Below are 16,802 nucleotides of genomic sequence, written 5' to 3' on the forward strand. Positions count from 1 at the left end.
ATTTAGAGCTTTCTTTATGCAGCAGGGGAACATCAGTGCGCTTTGGTTTCTAAACCTTAGAAGTGACAACAGGTAGTCAATATAAACTACCAAAAAATAGTTCTTCAGTGGAAACACAAGCATTGACCTCATAAAACTGAAGTACAATTGAGTCTGTACATCATATTCTTAACTTTTGAGCCCTAATATATTTGTCATGTCAATACAAATTATGATGATGGTTTGGTGATGCATATTATTTTATGATAATCTTCATTCAGATGGTTTGACTGCATTTCCCTACTTGATCAAGGGTGTTGGCCTTTCCCAATTTCTCCAAAATGTTGTGAATGGATGGGTCAAAGTTGCCATAAATTTCAAGACTCTCCCATCAAGTTTTCTTTATAAATACCAACGTTTGCACGAGAAGTTCCGTATGCTGTAGAGGAAACAGACGATACTGCCTGTGTCGTCCTCCCATTTCTCCTTGAGGCAGAATTTTTAGATTTACCAGAGCGTTTGGGGCAATCCCTAAGCAAACATGTGTGACACCATAAATTTTAATACATCACACCTCCATTATACTAAAGTAGCTGAGGCTTTTTCAGCATGTGTTCTTTTTTAACTATTAGATGTTGATGATTTAGGCTTGTTTCCAAAATCTGATAAAATGAGAAAAAACACAATTAAGATAGTGTCTTAGCATAAAATGTACAGTACTGTATCTTCTTTTTTATAGTAGTAACTGAGCAGTTCTGAATAACAAACTATTGATCATGTTGAACCTGCATTCAGCTGGGTGTTAAAATGTACATATACTGTACTATAGTCTTTAGTCTGTAGGGCAGTATAACATTTTAGCCTTGTAGTATTTATTGGTGTGTTCTCAAAAAACAAAATAGCAATGTGGATTTCTTCCTGGACCTGGAACAGTGGGCAATTTGTTAATTTGTCTGATTTTAGATATGAGGACATGGATTCTTGCAGTCTTGGGTTATATGTGCCTTTTAGATTTGAAAAACACTTATGACTATGTAACTGTAACCTGTGGTATCTTGTGGAAAGTGCTACAAAAACATACTGTAGGAGTTCATTCAGTCCCTGAACTTTTGATGCAGCAGTTGGAATACATACTTGCACCTACATTAAAGGGGCTTGATTTAGTGCCATCAGTCTGGAGACACAAGGGTTGCGTCTTTTTTGTTTGTAGATGATAGATAATTTCTTCTTGCTTTTTCAGATAGACACGCACTGTAATGGTTTATAGCTTGATGTGATTTTTATTATTTGTAGTAAGAATTAGAAATATCAGATATGTAATTGTAGCTCCCTCCCTGAAAATAGTATTAGAGTAGGGGAAGCAGTCAAATTGAGTAGAGGAAATAGGTGCCTTGGGGTCTTTCTTGTAAATGTGTATAGACGTAACCAGGAAATTGAATTAAACATAAGTATGAGATTGTGAGAACTAATAGTCCAAATTAGGTTCTTGCACAGGGTTGTTGGACTAGCTTGCCATTTTATAGAGATTAATCATATGGAAATACTATGTAGTAGGAGCACTGCATCTGCATATGAAAATTAGCTTGTTGGGGTGGTTTTTACATACGTATAGTGAGGATGTCACCTCAGTACCTCTCACAGATTGTGACTAGGCATGGACCATTCACTGAATACTTGGAGCATACCCAGGACACACTGGAGTGACTATGTTTCTTAGTGGGCCTACCAAAAATACATGAAGGCTTTAACTAGGAATAGGGTGGCCTGGTCTGTCCATTACAGGTTGATACAGAGGAAAGTGAAATGGACAATGTGCAAATGAGATGAGCATACAAGTGTTTTCTCTTGTTTTCTAATTTTATAAACCATTAAAATACAGCAGCCTTTTAAGCAGCTTTCTTTTATTCATTATTTTTTAGGCTAATTCATTTTTTATTCTGCTTCGTTTAGCACCCCGAACATTCTAGTCTGTTAACATCTGTCATGAGATTTTGGCAGTGATTAATGTAAATTTGCTCACACAGTGCTTTTTTCCACGAACAAGAATCAAGCATTAAACTTTTTTTTTTCTTTAAAATGTGTTTTTTTTCCTGTGTAAAGCTACAGAAACATTCTGGAACTGGAATTTAACAGATAAAGATGTAAAGTGTTGCCGAAGTATTCCCGAGACCCAGTAAACATACATAAATGTGTGCAGTTCTGTCTCATCCTTTTAATGGATATTTAGTTCTTTTGCATCTGTGTCTCCCCATTTATTAAATAAGAGTGTTAAATAAAACATGCTGTACTCACGTTGTCTAAAAGATCATACCTATAATTCCAGCTGTAATCTTTGTATCATTTGAATAAGACCTGTATGCACACATAATATAAATAATGTCATCACTGGTGTCCTCAGAGCAGAACAGAGGTTGCGTATGGGAATATTATGGCTTAATGCTTAGAATCCTTTGTTAATCTTTTTCATTAATTATCCATTTTGATTAACTTAACTGACATGGCACATAAAATTTCACCACTCAACTAAAGTCTTGGTTTGTTCATATTTTATGGTGTTACACTAACTTCTTGGTAATCCAGCCTCATTTTGTGTTGCTTCTACTGTATTCAATACTTAATTCTTCTCATCAGATTAATTTTTTTAATGTATTATTTATCAAGTATAGTGCTGAGCGGTATGACTAAAATTCTATATCACGGTATTTTTCAAAATTATACTGGTTTCAAGGGATTCAACGTTTTTTTTTTTTCCCCATGCATGAGTGGATGTTAACCACATTTTCCACTGCAATTATTGCAGTAGACTGGCTAAGAATAACGTATTCCACTGTCATGAGAATTGTACATTGTACAAAAAAACATTTTAATTTGTGCACACAAGTATTAATACAGGTTTGCATGGCCTCGTAAAGTGATAGTTTTCAAGGACGTGGCACTAATGAAGAGAAGGAATCACATTGCATGACAGTTGCAGTCAAAATATAGAACCTTTTTATTGAACAAATTTTGCAAACAACAACAAAATTTTGACAATATATTGTCAACCATCCAAAGAGGCATTTAGACTTAGTAAAATATCCAGAGGTTTTTGTCAAAAGTTGTATTTCACTGAACATGTCTTAGAAAAGGAGTAAATATAGTAGTAAATATTTTTTGTAAACCAACTACACTTTCTGTTAATGTTAACAATCTCTGGCCACTGACATGTTAAATTGACATGTTAAAAAGGCCAGTCACATTACACAGTATTCAACAAAATAAAATAAGTACAACTTGGTGATGACATCTTAACCAACTGAACCGTCATTAAGGCAAATTTTATTAATATGGACCTTGCTTCAGGCTAAGCTATATACATAAATATTTAAACTGCAACTTGCATTTATAATGCTATTTGTGGTATAGTGGGTCCACGGCTTAAAAAAAGGCCAATTTTTTTAATTCGGTTCGCTGTGTCCGTCACCGTGGGCGCGATTGCACGACCGGGGGAGATGATAAGGGGATTGAGGTGAGTTGCACCCGATCGTTCTCAATTGCTTCATCAGCTTAATGCTGCATGTGTATAAAGCACTGCGGCCACGGAGACGTATATTTATGGGCCGGCAGGATAGGGGGAAGGAAAAAGGGAGGATATATGTGTATATATGTAAATGTATGTATATATATATATATATATATATATATATATATGACACTATACAAATCGTGAATAAAAACTGAATGCAATGATGTGGAAGTGCCAACTTCTAATATTTTATTCAGAATAGAACGTAAATCACGGAACAAAAGTTTAAACTGAGAAAATGTATCATTTTAAGGAAAAAATATGTTGATTCAGAATTTCATGGTGTCAACAAATCCCAAATAAGTTGGGACAAGGCCATTTTCACCACTGTGTGGCATCTCCCCTTCTTCTTACAACACTCAACAGACGTCTGGGGACCGAGGAGACCAGTTTCTCAAGTTTAGAAATAGGAATGCTCTCCCATTCTTGTCTAATACAGGCCTCTAACTGTTCAATCGTCTTGGGCCTTCTTTGTCACACCTTCCTCTTTATGATACGCCAAATGTTCTCTATAGGTGAAAGATCTGGACTGCAGACTGGCCATTTTAGTACCCGGATCCTTCTCCTACGCAGCCATGATGTTGTGATTGATGCAGAATGTGGTCTGGCATTATCTTGTTGAAAAATGCAGGGTCTTCCCTGAAAGAGATGACGTCTGGATGGGAGCATATGTTGTTCTAGGACCTGCATATATTTTTCTGCATTGATGGTGCCTTTCCAGACATGCAAGCTGCCCATGCCACACGCACTCATGCAACCCCATACCATCAGAGATGCAGGCTTCTGAAATGAGCGTTGATAACAACTTGGGTTGTCCTTGTCCTCTTTTGTCCGGATGACATGGCGTCCCAGATTTCCAAAAAGAACTTCGAATCGTGACTCGTCTGACCACAGAACAGTCTTCCATTTTGCCACACTCCATTTTAAATGATCCCTGGCCCAGTGAAAACGCCTGAGCTTGTGGATCTTGCTTAGAAATGGCTTCTTCTTTGCACTGTAGAGTTTCAGCTGGCAACGGTGGATGGCACGGTGGATTGTGTTCACTGACAATGGTTTCTGGAAGTATTCCTGAGCCCATTCTGTGATTTCCTTTACAGTAGCATTCCTGTTTGTGGTGCAGAGTCATTTAAGGGCCCGGAGATCACGGGCATCCAGTATGGTTTTACGGCCTTGACCCTTACGCACAGAGATTGTTCCAGATTCTCTGAATCTTCGGATGATGTTATGCACAGTTGATGATGGCAGATGCAAAGTCAACATTGTGGGAATTGGTGATCCTCTACCCATCTTGGCTTATGAGAGACACTGCCACTCTGAGAAGCTCTTTTTATACCCAATCATGTTGCCAATTGACCTAATTAGTGTTAATTGGTCTTCCAGCTCTTCATTATGCTCAAATTTACTTTTTCCAGCCTCTTATTGCTACTTGTCCCAACTTTTTTGGGATTTGTTGACACCGTGAAATTTTGAATCAACATATTTTTCCTTTAAAATGATACATTTACTCGGATTAAACGTTTGATCTGTCATCTACGTTCTATTACAAATAAAATATTGACATTTGCCATCTCCACATCATTGCATTCAGTTTTTATTCACAATTTCTTTAGTGTCCCAACTTTTTTGGAATCCAGTTTGTGTATGTATATATATATATATATATATATATATATATATATACAGGGGTGAGAAAAACTATTTGCCCCTTCCTGATTTCTTATTCTTTTGTATGTTTGTCACACAAAATGTTTCTGATCATCAAACACATTTAACCATTAGTCAAATATAACACAAGTAAACACAAAATGCAGTTTTTAAATGATGGTTTTATTATTTAGGGAGAAAAAAAAAATCCAAACCTACATGGCCCTGTGTGAAAAAGTAATTGCCCCTTGTTCAAAAATAACCTAACTGTGGTGTATCACACCTGAGTTCAATTTCAGTAGCCACCCCAGGCCTGATTACTGCCACACCTGTTTCAATCAAGAAATCACTTAAATAGGAGCTGCCTGACACAGAGAAGTAGACCAAAAGCACCTCAAAAGCTAGACATCATGCCAAGATCCAAAGAAATTCAGGAACAAATGAGAACAGAAGTAATTGAGATCTATCAGTCTGGTAAAGGTTATAAAGCCATTTCTAAAGCTTTGGGACTCCAGCGAACCACAGTGAGAGCCATTATCTACAAATGGCAAAAACATGGAACAGTGGTGAACCTTCCCAGGAGTGGCGGCCGACCAAAATTACCCCAAGGCGCAGAGGCGACTCATCCGAGAGGCCACAAAGACCCCAGGACAACGTCTAAAGAACTGCAGGCCTCACTTGCCTCAATTAAGGTCAGTGTTCATGACTCCACCATAAGAAAGAGACTGGGCAAAAGCGGCCTGCATGGCAGATTTCCAAGGCGCAAACCATTGTTAAGCAAAAGAACATTAGGGCTTGTCTCAATTTTGCTAAGAAACATCTCAATGATTTCCAAGACTTTTGGGAAAATACCTTGTGGACTGATGAGACAAAAGTTTAACTTTTGGAAGGCAAAGCGTCCGTTACATCTGGCATAAAAGGAACACAGCATTTCAGAAAAGAACATCATACCAACAGTAAAATATGGTGGTGGTAGTGTGATGGTCTGGGGTTGTTTTGCTGCTTCAGGACCTGGAAGGCTTGCTGTGATAGATGGAACCATGAATTCTACTGTCTACCAAAAATCCTGAAGGAGAATGTCCGCCATCTGTTCATCAACTCAAGCTGAAGCGATCTTGGGTGCTGCAACAGGACAATGACCCAAAACACACCAGCAAATCCACCTCTGAATGGCTGAAGAAAAACAAAATGAAGACTTTGGAGTGGCCTAGTCAAAGTCCTGACCTGAATCCAATTGAGATGCTATGGCATGACCTTAAAAAGGCGGTTCATGCTAGAAAACCCTCAAATAAAGCTGAATTACAACACTTCTGCAAAGATAAGTGGGCCAAAATTCCTCCAGAGCTGTAAAGACTCATTGCAAGTTATCGCAAACGCTTGATTGCAGGTATTGCTGCTAAGGGTGGCCCAACCAGTTATTAGGTTCAGGGGCAATTACTTTTTCACACAGGGCCATGTAGGTTTGGATTTTTTCTCCCTAAATAATAAAACCATCATTTAAAAACTGCATTTTGTGTTTACTTGTGTTATATTTGACTAATAGTTAAATGTGTTTGATGATCAGAAACAGTTTTGTGTGACAAACATGCAAAAGAATAAGAAATCAGGAAGGGGGAAATAGTTTTCACACCACTGTATATATATATATATATATATATATATATATATATATATATATATATATATATATACTGTATACAGTATATATATATATATATATATATATATATGTGTGTGTGTGTGTGTATATATGTGTATGTATATATGTATGTATATGTGTGTATATATATATATATATATTGTGAACGCTGGCCTGGACACAGGCAGACGGACAACATAGTTTCACCACACACCCTTTATTATATACAATATTTACAAACTTTGTGCACTACCAACCCCAGTGCCTCCTGCACCAATCCCCCAAAGTCCAGGCCACACAGTCCTTTTGTCTTTCTCTCCTGGCCGCCTCCCGTCCTCACTCCAGCTCCGTCTTCCTTCCTCCCGACTCTCGCCAAAGACTGGAGGGAGGCGGCCCTTTTATGGGAACCCGGATGGGCTCCAACTGCTTTCCCGCAATCCTCCGCAGACACGCCCTTGTGTGGCGGAAGTGCCGGCTGCGCACCTGGAAGCCGTCCAGGTGTCACCTGTTGTCTTCCCCCCAGCACTTCCTGGTGTGGCGGAAGTGCTGGGCTCCAGGCTGTTCAGGCAGCGGGGCGCCGCCTGGCGGTGGCCACGGGCCTCTACAGGGCTGGGCTTCCATGCCCCTTACCCGAGGCCACCAACATAACCAGGGTGGACACCCCCTCGTGGTCTGGTGGAGGTACAGGCCCTCCTCTGGTCCTCCTGGGTGTCTCGGCCGGGTGCTACACTATATATATATATATATATATATATATATATATATATATATATATATGTGTGTGTATATTGTGAAAAAAAGCAAACGACACAGCATAAACTGGTGGGGTTTCCGCCCCGTTTACTGCAACAAAAACAGAGTAACGTCTCCACAATACAAAACTCTGGGTCAACATAGGCCATTGTATGAAGGGAATGGTGGAAAATTTATACGGGGGACAGGAAATTAAACAGTGGAATGCTGGGAAAACGGTGATGCAGTATGTGAGATTGACGTCATCATCTCGGAACTGGAGGGTAGAAGGGAACCCAGAAATATGGTGGCTTTTTGTTTTTTTCCCAGCTTTATTACGGGCGACCCTTCGTTCTGGCTGATGAAACAAGAAGGGAAAGGTTAGTGCGCCACCGTTGTCCCTTGGCATGAGTTGTCGCGATGTGGCCCTGGTCCTTAAACTGCTCCCCATGCGCTTGTGCGTGACATAACCCCTCTCCAGCCCAGACCCACTGGGTCGGGCGGCCTGAATTGAGAGGGCCTGAGCCTTTGAGAGGGCATTCACGTTGGACTGAAGGTGACCCGACGATAAGTGATGGTGAACTTGTACGGCTGCAGATCCAAAAACCACCTGGTAACCCGAGGATTCGACTCCCTATGAAGGGCCATCCACTGGAGGGCGGCATGGTCTGTCACAAGAGTGAACTCCCGACTGAATGCTTGTTCTGCGGCTTCATTCCACACCACATGCAAAGGGGCCTTCTTCTTTGTCAGGTTTATCAAGGGTGCTGCCCTCTCAGAGAAACGAGGTACAAACTGGCGGTAGTAACTCGCTAACCCCAAGAAAGCTTGCACCTGTTTCTTGAGTATCGGACAGGGCCATTCCAAGATGACTTTTATTTTCGAACACTGTGGTTTCACCATCCCTCCTCCTACCAGGTAGCCCAAATATTTGGCCTTGTTCATCCCAAAGAAACACTTCCGGGGGTTGATACGTAGGCCGGCTTTCGCTAGCGTCAGGAGGACAGCGTAAACCTGCAACACCTGCTCCTCACAGGTGCCGGAAAAAATGACGATGTCATCATGGTAGGTGGCACAATAGGACTGATGGGGCCGTAGCACTCTATCTACCAGATGCTGGAAAGTTGCTGGTGCCCCGTACAGCCCAAATGGGAGAACCTTGTATTGCCAGTGTCCACTAGGGGTATTGAAAGCAGTTTTCTCTTTAGCGGATGCCGTTAAGGGAATTTGCCAGTACCCTTTGTTCATGTCAAGAGTAGTCAAATACTGGGTCATATTCAACTCTCGAGGAGCTCATCCACTCGGGGCATGGGATAGGCATCAAACCTGGAGACCTGATTAAAACGTCGGAAGTCATTGCAAAATCTCCAAGAGCCATCTGGTTTGGACACGAGGACAATGAGACTGGACCACGGGCTATGACTTTCCTCGATAATACCCATGTCCAACATCCACTGGACCTCCAGCTCCACCTCAGCCCTTTTTGCCTCCAGGAGGCGGTAAGGTATTTCCCAGATAAACACCCCCGGGTCTGTCACAATATCGTGCTGAATCAGCACAGTCCGGCCTGGTGCTTCACTGACCACCTCCGAGACAGACAGGATTGGACCTTCGAGCTCCTGTCTTTCGTGGGGCGTCAAATTGGGGCCGAGGTTAAGTGATATGTTTTTGGAGAAAAGGAGAGGGTGGGCTCGGAACGAGGTTGCTCCTCCCTTGTCATCCACAGCTTTAATAAGTTTACGTGGTACACCCTCTCACTCGATCAACGATTTGGTTGGCTAACCAAATAGTCGACGAGCCCTTTTCTTTCTTTAACCTTGAAAACCCCTTTAAAAACGGTGATACAATGGGAAACGCACAGTTTTTTTTTTTACTTCCTCTTTGCTCAATCAGCTGCTGGGTTGCTGCTGCTGGGCCATGTGCTCTGCCTCTCGCATGGTGCTTTGAACATTTAAAAGCCTGTACAGCAGCTGTCCTACTCTTTTTCTTTTATTTCCGGCCCCGGGCATGGTTAAATCTCTAGGCACAAAGTCTCGTCTTGTGGGACGTGAGTTCTTGATTTTTTTTAGTTTATAATTTTAAAAACGAAATAATCTGAAAATCTAACAACATCACATTGAAGTTTGATAAATTTTGAAAAGAATGATACCAAACATATGTATGTAGGTTTTAAAATAAAGCATGACAAAAAAGTGGCATAAAAAGTCACATAAAAGTGTTGCAGAAAACGGTTGCATTTTTAGGCTTAGGATTTTCTATATATATATAAAATCGAGTAGGTAAATTATATATATCCATCCATCCATTTTCTAACCCGCTGAATCCGAAATTATATATATATATGTATATATTAATATATATGTATATATACAGTGGTGTGAAAAACTATTTGCCACTTTCCTGATTTCTTATTCTTTTGCATGTTTGTCACACAAAAAGTTTCTGATCATCAAACACATTTAACCATTAGTCAAATATAACACAAGTAAACACAAAATGCAGTTTTTAAATGATGTTTTTTATTATTTAGGGAGAAAAAAATTCCAAACCTACATTGCCATGTGTGAGAAAGTAATTGCCCCCTGAACCTAATAACAGGTTGGGCAACCCTTAGCCGCAATAACTGCAATCAAGCGTTTACGATAACTTGCAGTGAGTCTTTTACAGCACTCTGGAGGAATTTTGGCCTACTCATCTTTGCAGAATTGTTATAATTCAGCTTTATTTGAGGGTTTTCTAGCATGAACCGCCTTTTTAAGGTCATGCCATAGCATCTCAATTGGATTCATGTCAGGACTTTGACTAGGCCACTCCAAAGTCTTCATTTTGTTTTTCTTCAGCCATTCAGAGGTGGATTTGCTGGTGTGTTTTGGGTCATTGTCCTGTTGCAGCACCCAAGATCTCTTCAGCTTGAGTTGACGAACAGATGGCCGGACATTCTCCTTCAGGATTTTTTGGTAGACAGTAGAATTCATGGTTCCATCTATCACAGCAAGCCTTCCAGGTCCTGAAGCAGCAAAACAACCCCAGACCATCACACTACCACCACCATATTTTACTGTTGGTATGATGTTCTTTTTCTGAAATGCTGTGTTCCTTTTACGCCAGATGTAACGGGACATTTGCCTTCCATAAAGTTCAAGTTTTGTCTCATCAGTCCACAAGGTATTTTCCCAAAAGTCTTGGCAATCATTGAGATGTTTCTTAGCAGAATTGAGACGAGCCCTAATGTTCTTTTTGCTTAACACTGGTCTGCGTCTTGGAAATCTGCCATGCAGGCCGTTTTTGCCCAGTCTCTTTCTTATGGTGGAGTCGTGAACACTGACCTTAATTGAGGCAAGTGAGGCCTGCAGTTCTTTAGACGTTGTCCTGGGGTCTTTTGTGACCTCTCAGATGAGTCGTCTCTGCACTCTTGGGGTAATTTTGGTCGGCTGGCCACTCCTGGGAAGGTGTACCACTGTTCCATGTTTTTGCCATTTGTGGATAATGGCTCTCACTGTGGTTCGCTGGAGTCCCAAAGCTTTAGAAACGGCTTTATGACCTTTACCAGACTGATATATCTCAATTACTTCTGTTCTCATTTGTTCCTGAATTTCTTTGGATCTTGGCATGATGTCTAGCTTTTGAGGTGCTTTTGGTCTACTTCTCTGTGTCAGGCAGCTCCCATTTAAGTGGTTTCTTGATTGAAACAGGTGTGGCAGTAATCAGGCCTGGGGGTGGCTACGGAAATTGAACTCAAGTGTGATACACCACAGTTAGGTTATTTTTAACAAGGGGGCAATTACTTTTCACACAGGGCCATGTAGGTTTGGATTTTTTTTCTCCCTAAATAATAAAAACCATCATTTAAAAAATAAGAAATCAGGAAGGGGGCAAATGATTTTTCACACCACTGTATGCATATATATGTGTGTATATATATATCTGTTATATTTTAGGTAGAATATTAGTCGCAGACAATTTTTAAATGTTCACTGCATTCGTATCAATTAACATATTTACCTTGGGTGTCGCAGAAGCCTTGACAATACTGTATGTTACATGAAGGACCATATTTCAGTTCTACTTTTATACTCATGAAATGCCTCTATTTTAAAAAAAGCTGGCTAATTTTTCCCCACTTTGTTATCTTTAAGCAAAAGTAAAAAATAAATGCACAACACAGCCACACCCATTATGTGATAGCCCTTTTCAAACATGAGGGAAGGTTTAATGTTATGTGTTGCAAACAGACATGGATTAGCTTCTCTTATTGTGGAGAAACAGCTGTTCAGGTGTTTGGGGATGTAGATTTCTAGAATTTAGAGTTCTGTATCACTAAAATTGCTTGAGGTTCATAGAACAAGAACACATTTTGAGTATTTTCACTTAAGATACTTAGCTTATTGATAAGTGTTTACTTTCGTTTCCATGGCGATATCAGTGCCAATGGTTTTCCATAAACAGAAAATGCTAAACGTTTAGGTCACACGACCACATGGAATATTTTGTGGTTGTTCACATTGGCAGAATAAATAAAAAATAGGCGAGGCAATTATATTAAAAGCTAGGCTTCATATTTGAATATTTATTTTCAGATTTGGCTTATTTTTGATGTAATACCAAGTTTAATTAAATTTTAATCAATGATAATTGTAATTGGAAAAAGTACTTGTTTGTAATTACAATGAATGTTTTATCTTAAGGTGTAATTTAATATACAGCTTCTTGAAATTAAACAGGAAAAAAGAAGAATAGTAGAAAAAGAAATAGTAATTTAATGCAAGCCGTTTTATTATTGGGGGAACCCAACAATGTGGTAGCTAAATCCATTGTCTCTTTAATCAAGTGCTTTGTCACTGTTTGCGTGGATTTCACTCATTCTTCTTGTACCCTGACTTTTTTATTTCTGAATTGCTTTATTATTTTAGTTTGTAAAACTAACTTTTACAGTACATACTCCACCATTGTCATCTGTATGCTACTTGTATTATACAGTATGTGATTTGATGCCGCTAGGATTTGTTGTTGCCTTGCATCTGTTTGACGTAGAGTAGCCTCTGAATGTAAACTGGATTAGTGGAAGTTGATTGTTTACCTCTAAACAACATTTATTTTTTCAGATAGTGAGTATAGTGAGAAGGAAATAAAAGAAGTGCAACAGTAACAAGCAAAGGACAATAACTTCTATTCATGCACTGTCTAGGCCTCTGCACTAAAATGACTGATGCATGCCTTATCACTACAAAGGCTAAGGCAAAAGCTGCCTTGGATTTCACATTCTGGCTAATTTTTGTTTGTTATTGATGAATTCTTACAAGGATTTTTTCTTCATAACACACATATGTGGACTGCGCCCTTTCTTGTCATAACATAAAACATAAATTAATCAATCAGTAAATATAAATTTTGATGTTGTTATATAAGAAACTTGAAATGTTTTTAACTCATTTATTTGTTTTTACTTAAATGTAAGAAATAAATCATTATACAGTAGTTATATCGGCCACATTTTTATATAGGAATCAAACAACTAAAGCAGCAGTTACTTGTCATATTACAATTTGTAATACCATATACAAGTTAATTTTAATCACAATAGTATGTAGCATGCAGTGACAACAATACTATTTTTAGTTTTATCTTGAAGCTTTTCTGTTTAATGTATTTATTCTTTTCCTGTGAATGTTCTTCAGAACAGCATACACTTCTTGCGTTAACCTTTGAATCGTAATCACAAAAAGTATATGGTTATTGAGGAATTTTAGCATGTCATTCTGTAAGGCTTTTCTTATTTTGTTTTTGCCAGCACTATAATATTTAACAAGTATGTTTAAAAAATAAAGGAGTACAACATCTTGCCTTGGCAAGAAATTCCTATTCTCCACACTCTCCTAGCCATGGTATGTGAACCATTACTGCTGCAAATGTGTGATTTGGCTACTGCAGTTGTATAAATTCTATTGAGAGGCACGTTCCATTTTAGGTGATTGTATTGCATTGTTGATAAGGATTATCACGAGTAACATCAGACAAGAGTCTGTTTCAATGTTTTTGAAATAAAAATGTGACCAGCAACGTTTTCTTTAATGGTTATGTGTAGTAGTAGTAGTATGTGTGTGCATTTCAATTTGTTTCTGTAACCTTATGAGCTGTTGCTAATAGGTATTCAGCCTGTTAAAACGTAATCTGAGCTGCATACTACAGACTAAAAAAAAAAACTAACTTTGAGTAGCAGAATCAAGTCTGCAGTAGAATTATTATTTCCTGATGTATGATATGAAACTTGTAGTAACCATAACCAGTAATATAAAAACCTGATACTGTTAGTTTACTCAGTCTGTCTGTAATGCTGCAGATCTTTTGGTCATAGTCAGAGAATATCATCAAGGTCAAATGACACATGAATGTGCCAAATTATTCGTTCATTTTCCATAATAACTTACCCAGAAATAAGGTAGGATATCATTATTTCTGCTATAGGTGAATGGGTTTGGTGCATAGTGAACTTAAATTACTTTGTTTTGGAATCGTTCACAACACAGTGAGTTTCAGACACTCTGTTGAATCCACCAATGGGAGCACTGTGTTCCAGTATATGCACACTTGTAATTTTGATTATCTACCAGGAAGGGAGCACTGAACATTACTTAGAAGACTTTTAGAGATGACTGTCTGTTAGCAGTATGTTTTGTCATAGCTGATGCATGTATACAAAATACTACCATACTGTTAACATGTTTCTTCAGGTGGCACATTGCTGCAGATTCATGTGAACAAGATCATATAGTATGAAATAAATTAAATTAATCAGATGGATATTAATGTGAGTTTTATTATAAACCAGCCCAGTAGTACTTCTAGCATGTACCATGTATTGTGGCCTATGGTTCACAATCATCCTTTATGTGGTGTGGGTAACCTTACTGGGCTCTTTACTGCATCCTATCACCAGATATTTGCTAGAGTGGAAACCATAACTTTGAGCAGTGTGAGGGAGATATAAAATTCACGTTTTAGGACCAAAACTCTTTTTTAAGCAGACATTCGAGATGGAGTATGTGTATGTTTCCAGGGAGTGAAATTAAATGTAATACATCTGCTTGATCCACTAAACTGTATACTTTTAAATGTTAATAGGAATTCACTGCTGCTGGACAAATGAATATTTATAGTGTTAAAAGGTGAATCAGCAATAGTTGTAAGGAGGATGATCAGTTGACTCTTAATTACTTGGTTGCCAGCCATTATGGCAAGCCTTATTATCTATTCACCTGGGTATCACATTTTTAAAACCCATTGTGTTTTCACCCTTAGTTTTCAATCACCAATTTCGTCAGCAAGGAAGCTGGCTTTGAAAGTTTGTGGGTCATTTGTCAAACATTTTTCAATTAAGAATAGTCAATCTTAAATACATTTATTGTTTATGTTTAATAGATAATATATTTATCACTTTCTGAGCTGCATTCTTACTTAAGCTGGATAGTTAGTATAAAAGCACCTGGCAATAGTCATGTAAAAGAAAATATTTTTTAAGATTTAAAATACAATATTTATTTAAAGTATGCAGTCTGCACTCTTTTTGAGTGAGCAATTTGTTAATATTGTTAACCCACACCACATTAAATGTTAGTTCTTCCTTTAAAATATTTGAACAACCATCAACATTTTTAGCAAAAGGTCTTTTATGGCACAGCAAACACATGGCCAATGCCTTTTCAAGTACACTTTTGCTGGAAGTAGAAAGGCAAGATGTTTCTAAGGATGCAGCATGCACAGAGGATTTTATTGGAAAATTCAGTGTGAAAGGTAGGACATCGACACTGTCTAATGTGGTGGTTCCAGAGAATTGTTTACGTAAAGGTTGCTGGCATGGTATGGGCCTTAACTCTACTAAAGAAGAATAAAATTACATTTTGGAGAATACACCTTAATGGAGATGGGTAAAAGTTTTGAAGAATCAAACATGCCTTGGAGTTTTTAATATTAGTAGGAGTTATGAGTTACCTATATACTTCACCAAATAAAACTTAATTAAATGAATAGCAGAGAGCACACAAGTTACTTCAGCCATCCCTCATGTATACTGTCTTTAAGAGTAACTTGGTTCTAGACCCCATTCTATTTTTACACACTTGGGTTCAAGGACAGTTTCACTCAGACCAGTCTGTACATTACTTAATCTGTGCTTGGATTTTCTAAAAGAAAATGGCAGTTGGTGCGTGGTAGCACAATGGAATGGGTCTAGGTATTGTTCTTTTCTTTCAAGCACCCAGTAATTAACAGGATATATTTTTGTCAGCCTCAAGTCTTTTTTTAATATGATGCCACAAGCTTGGCACACCTATCCTTGGCCAGTTTCGCCCATTCCTCTTTGCAGCACCTCTCAAGCTCCATCAGGTTGGATGGGAAGCATCGGTGCACAGCCATTTTAAGATCTCTCCAGAGATGTTCAATTGGATTCAAGTCTGGGCTCTGGCTGGGCCACTCAAGGACATTCACAGAGTTGTCCTGAAGCCACTTCTTTGATATCTTGGCTGTGTGCTTAGGGTCGTTGTCCTGCTGAAGATGAACCGTCGCCCCAGTCTGAGGTCAAGAGCGCTCTGGAGCAGGTTTTTGTCCAGGATGTCACTGTACATTGCTGCAGTCATCTTTCCCTTTATCCTGACTAGTCTCCCAGTTCCTGCCGCTGGAAAACATGCTTCACTGTAGGGATGATATTGGCCTGGTGATGAGCGGTGCCTGGTTTCCTCCAAACATGGCGCCTGACATTCACACCAAAGAGTTCAATCTTTGTTTCATCAGACCAGAGAATTTTGTTTGTCATGGTCTGAGAGTCGTTCAGGTGCCTTTTGGCAAACTCCAGGTGGGCTGCCATGTGCCTTTTACTAAGGAGTGGCTTCCGTCTGGGCACTCTGCCATACAGGCCTGATTGGTGGATTGCTGCAGAGATGGTTGTCCTTCTGGAAGGTTCTCCTCTCTCCACAGAGGACCTCTGGAGCTCTGACAGAGTGACCATAGGGTTCTTGGTCACCTCTCTGACAAAGGCCCTTCTCCTCCGACTGTCAACTGTGGGACCTTGTATAGACATGTGTGTGCCTTTCCAAATCATGTCCAATCAACTGAATTTACCACAGGTGGACTCCAATTAAGCTACAGAAAAATCTCAAGGATGATCAGGGGAAACCTGGATGCACCTGAGCTCAATTTTGAGCTTCATGGCAAAGGCTGTGAATACTTATGTACATGTGCTTTCTCAGTTTT

General features: G+C 39.2%; 1 protein-coding gene across 1 annotated transcript in view; it reads left to right on the forward strand.

The window, feature by feature from the left end:
• Positions 1–16,802, forward strand: part of LOC120531414 (E3 ubiquitin-protein ligase RNF43) — a 425,040-nt gene that overhangs the window by 57,241 nt on the left and 350,997 nt on the right. The window lies entirely within an intron of this gene.

The sequence above is a fragment of the Polypterus senegalus genome, chromosome 6 (assembly GCF_016835505.1).
Source record: "Polypterus senegalus isolate Bchr_013 chromosome 6, ASM1683550v1, whole genome shotgun sequence".
NCBI classification, from domain to species: domain Eukaryota; kingdom Metazoa; phylum Chordata; class Cladistia; order Polypteriformes; family Polypteridae; genus Polypterus; species Polypterus senegalus.